We start from the raw sequence: 5,443 nt of genomic DNA, 5'->3' as shown, positions 1-5,443 counted from the left end.
GGGGGGGCTGTGTGTGTAGATCATGTTGAAAAGACATTTCAGAGTATCTTTTCCATGGCAACAAGAGGTACAGCTGTTTCCACCAACTCCTGAAAAGATGACAAACAGTAAATTTAACAAGGATTCAGAGAGTTCAGCAGCTCCAGGAATCATTTCCACCGCAAACACTGATAAAAAAATATCCAGTGAAATTTCCTTTTAAAAAAAACCCAATAGGATTTAGAGCACAGATGGTCTCCAGTAAATCAACTCATGATTCTTATAGTTGTTTTATGCCAGAACTCAACACTAGTCACACTGAAGAGCATCACTTTATATTAAAGCTATAAAAAATGTGTGAAAAAATAGGATTTGGCATAGAGGAGGCATAAAATAAAGTCTGACCGGATATTAAAAGTATTGAGAGAGAGTTGAAATTGGTTCAGCAGCTAAACAAAAGTTTAACAATACACTGACCAGCACCTCCAATGCTCAGACATCGGTCAGAGGGTCTTGTCATTTTCCAATACCAAGTCACTGTAGAGTCCAGTATGTCCTGAAGAAGAAGCTGCTCAGGGAAGGAATTGTAACCTCTTGTGCTGTAAACACAATGATGGTTGAAGCTCTTGCCAAGACTCACTGAGTAAACAGCTGTTAATGCTAATGTTAGCTTTATAGCAATAGCAAAACTTACAAATGGCTCCTTTAATCTGTACATGGACTAATATGTAAAAAGAAATAATTTCTAATGAAGATAAATACTTTATTTAGACCTTACAATGTATATGTTTAAAGGACCAATTTGACATTTTGGACAATACCTTTATTTACTTTCTGCTGGAGAGTTAACACTCTCATGTCTGTAAATAAGAAGATACAGCCAGCAGCTCACCATAAAGACTAGAAACAGGCAAACAGCTCAACTGGTTCTGTCCAAACGTAAAAAATAAAGCCGCCACCACCTCTGCAGCTCAATGTTTAATGTGTTATATCTTGTTTATTTAACCCACACACAGACTGAAGTATAAAAAATGACAGTTTGTGGTTTCAATGGGAGTTTCTGAGCTAACACACAGACTGAGATCCATCTGAACATCTCACTCTCATACAGAAAGCAAATCTCAAAAGCGCTGAACTATTTCATTAAGAGTTTACTGTAATCTATCCACCCTGAACAGTTTCAGTTTTATTAGATTCTTTTCGCTCTTAATTTGTTTCCCTGCAGACTGTGAAAGTCTCGTTAAGGTCTAACTTCTTTTTTTCAGATACTTTCCATCTTAAAAATGAACCATGGCCTAAACTAAACTTCAGAAATCTTCTTGCACAAACAGCTTCTTCATAAGAGATAGTTTAAGAATGTGGTCTTAAGTTTTCCGCATGTCTTTGAAGCAAACATGATGTTACTAATGGATTTAGGTTATTTTATTTTGTGGGAAAAAATCACTGCCGCAGGTTAAATAGAAACCGAACAGTTTGTCATTTCCATGACAGACTCTAGAAAAAATGATCTGTGATATTGGCTTAAAGCCCCAGAGGAGATCTCTGGATGCCATAAACAGTAAATTACAGCAGCAGTTTTATGACGTTACAGTTCACTGACTCTGTGCACTGGACGCTGGTTTAAGTGCAAATTTCATGTTTCCATGACTGAAGCTGCAGCTAACGGTCTCAGACATACTGTTTTTGAAAAATTAAGAGTTAAGTAAACACAGATATATGAAGGATAAGTGTAGATCTGTTATTTTAACTACAGTCTCTGTCTTCTGACAAAATCTGAGCCTGGAACAACTAATTTTGAGACATTTGAAAGCTGCAAAACATCAACCATTAAAGAAATCTTAGGATTTAGGTTCAGTGTTTTCAGATTTACGCAACTGAAAAATAATCCTTTTAAAAACCACAAATGACTTGAGGTAGGATGAATCACCCAAAGATTAAATCATTTCTGTTACAAATCCAAATAAAATAGTTAGTAAAAAGTCCCGAAGATTATTGAAAATTATGCAGATGACATCTAATAAATCAACGAGAATCCTGAGCCATGTTGGGAGGGCAAATATCTGTTGTCCAACAAAGATTCTCACCAAATTTTATTTCCATGACAAACACCATAAAAATCTGACGTTAAATTCACAGTAATCCCCGCGGAGTCTCAGGATGGCAACAACAGATCCTGCTCCTCCGTGGAAAAGAATATCAACCTCTTTTTTTGGCAATGGTTGGATAAAAATGCCAAGTCTAATCTCGTCTGACTAACTGTTCCTACCCTGACATCATCCTGTGTATGTGTGTGTGTGTGTGTGTGTGTGTGTGTGTGTGTGTGTGTGTGCGTGTGGTTTAGATTCCCTTCGTTATCTAAACCAAGACTTAATTACTCAGCAGCTCCAGAGGTTTTTCCTCTGCTCTGTTAAAGAGCGTCAAATGGAGCAGATTATGAACAAAAACTTAAAGGTCCATATTGTATAAAAGTAGATTTCCATTTTTTTATATTATTATTATTATTATTATTATTATTATTATTATTATTATTATATTATGGTTATACAGCAGGTCTAGGTTCTATATTAATACTGTGAAGCACTCAGTCCAGAGAAATGCACACAGCCTGTATTCAGAAACTGAGCATTAAAACAAGCCGTCAGGACTTCTGTAACTTTGTGATGTCACAACAAAACAGTCACTGTCCTCAGCCATGCCCCAAGCCCCGCCCACCTGGACCCACCATCCAACCTTGCAGGATTTGGTTTCTCTGAGTCTTTAACTGAAATCTGCTATATTTTCATTAGATCACTCAGAAAACAGCCAGCCAATCAGAAGCGAGGCTCAGAGCCTCCTCTCTTCCGATTGGCTCACCGACCTGTTGTTACTAGAACTCCAGAGAGAAGCCTGAGAGAGGAGATGTAAAACTACATTGAGATGGTTTTTGGTCTTAAACCACAAATATATCTTCTTAGTCTAAAGTGTAAAATATGGGACATTTAATTCAAACTTAGTTCAAGTCCAGTGACGAACCTCAAATGATACAGAGGTAAGTGGTAACCTGCCTGAGGTTAAAAAGTTTAGGTCACCAAAAACGTGAATACACAGGTGAACTTCCAGCTTTTCTGCAGCAATGGGAGTAAATGAAGCCTTGAAAGTTGATGCAAACAATTCCTCAGGGTCAATTAATTACAAACCCTGTGTGCATAATTAGGAAAATACTATAAGAAGTACGAGTGTGAACTGCTGTTAGAATAGTGAGGAAAATACCAGTAACAAAGAAAGACAGACTGTCTCCAGACTTCAACACCATGGAGCTGGTCTGGGATGAACTGAACTAAATGAATCAAAGAAACCTGCAAGTGACACACATCTGTGCGGACTTCTGCAACAGTGTTTGAACCAACTTTTTGAACAATGTGCGATTTCCATTGTAAAAAAAAGTTCAGGAGTGAGTTCAGCTGCTGGAGGAGTCAAACATTTAGATTAAATCAATAAGATTCAATGAGTCTTTGTTTTTAAATCTCCTGTTGTTTATTTGTTCTATGCTTTAATTTCACATTGAGACATTAAGCAATGTACATTTCACAACTTGAAATGGAGGTAGGCTACTCTAAAACATTTGACCGGTCGTGTGCGTACAACAAAACATAGTCCTGTCCTTTTAAAGAAAGTGCAACTTGCTGAAAATAATCAAACCCATAGCCAACGCTGTGTCTTTTATCCATGAGAATCTAAACCACGTGTTTATTATTGTAACCGTGACGATGGTCCTCTAACCTGAAACCATTTATTTTAACACAAACCACAATCTTTTTCTGAATCTAACCAACCAAACTGTGACCATTCCTCAGCCTTAACCACATGTTTATTATCGTTACCGTGGTGACGAAGCCTCGGTGCGCCTGCTGCTGCTGCACTCTTGTGGGTCATGTCCGAGGGTAGGGAAAACGGACCAGGGTTGGAGGACTCGTATATTTTGCAGGCGATCACCATATTTGTGACTTTTGTAAATCATTCAAATGCAACATCTTGTATTTCCAAGAAACAGATTTTCAGATATTTTGACCTAAAATATGGAAATATGCTGAAAATGTACATATACATAATAACAATATAATATATAATAACATCTTAAATTAAGCACTAGATGTAAAAAAAAAAACAAAAAAACATTTACTTTAGGTTATAGGTGGACTGTTGGTGAATTGATGATCTATAATTGAATATAGTGATTCTTTGTCTACAGCTGCAGCATCTGAAGGCAGCAGGACACATAGGCTGATTCTAGACTGATATGTCATTACACAGCCATCCATGTGTTTACCTGGATTACATCAGGTGCAAACAAAAACAGGTTGCTAGAAAAGAAACCTCCCCAGACGTCTACACACAATACACAAAATACCCAGCACCTTTCCACTGAACCAAAATGGACACCTAAACAGACACCTAAAAGACCTACCACGAATACGCAATTAAAATAGGGGCCTTTGTCTAGGTTGATAAAACGACAACAAAAAAATTCACAGCGGAAAAACCAAGGATTTGACCTCAGTGGTATACATACCATGAGAAAGTGACAGCTGTTTGTTTCCTGTTTCCTCCCAACAGACGGAGCTGCAGGTAGATAGCTCCTCCTGTCCAAAACCTCAGTATCTTTAAACCAGACACTGAACCCCACAGTCCTGCCTGTGTGTTTGTATGAGGGGGACAAAGTAAGTCGATGTAAGTAAACAAATAAACAATGTGAAAGCGCCACCGTTCCTCAGCACAACCCCTTACATGTTACATGTCATGTAATAATCATACAAAATGGTTCAGATAAGATACGCTATAATGAGATATGATCAGGTCAATGCATAAAAGGGAGAAAAATACAAAGATAAGAAGTTATATAAGAGATAGATATAGAACTTTAGAGGAGGGGTGTAAAAGATGAAGCAGGTCGCTCTACAGCAGCGGACACTAAACACCAACATTAGACTCATTATGAGGCTTGTTTAGAGGTAAACCACGGAATAATCTGGCTTTAAAAATAAATGAGTATTTATGAGGTGAATCTATAACAAACACCCTGATGCTCATAATATTTAATTTTGGTTTGGCTCAATAGTGAAGTGTTTAATTACTCACAGACGGACTGTGATTACACCACAAACACACACATTTTACAGCGTGTTCAGGTTTATGGTTTTTCGAGCGTTGCGTTGAGTCTAAAAACACACCTGAAGTGAAGCTCTGGGGTAAAGAGAAAAACGGCTGCAAGTTTGACTGTAACCAGAAAATTATACATGGAATGATTTTTGTTCTGGTGTGTGTGATGCACAAGACTGAAGTTGTTGTTTCATAAGTCGTCGTCTCAGTTGGATGAACAGAGCTGCTAATACCCATGTGGAGGACACCGACACTTCGTCTTCTCTCTTTAAAAATGTGATGCATTTCCTGGATCATTCCTCTCCAACCAGATCTTTAGACACCCCAC

At 37.8% G+C, this 5,443-nt stretch overlaps 1 protein-coding gene across 3 annotated transcripts in view; it reads left to right on the top strand.

Annotated features, from left to right (window-relative positions):
• Positions 1–5,443, top strand: part of LOC111665725 (tenascin-like) — a 57,707-nt gene that overhangs the window by 22,621 nt on the left and 29,643 nt on the right. The gene's annotated exons all lie outside the window — the stretch shown is intronic.

The sequence above is a fragment of the Seriola lalandi genome, unplaced genomic scaffold (assembly GCF_002814215.2).
Source record: "Seriola lalandi dorsalis isolate HSWRI2012SDOR001 ecotype SW California unplaced genomic scaffold, Sedor1 jcf7180002054657, whole genome shotgun sequence".
Lineage (NCBI taxonomy): Eukaryota > Metazoa > Chordata > Actinopteri > Carangiformes > Carangidae > Seriola > Seriola lalandi.
Note: the sequence above shows the minus strand (reverse complement) of the source record. Positions and strands in the feature narration are given on the sequence as shown.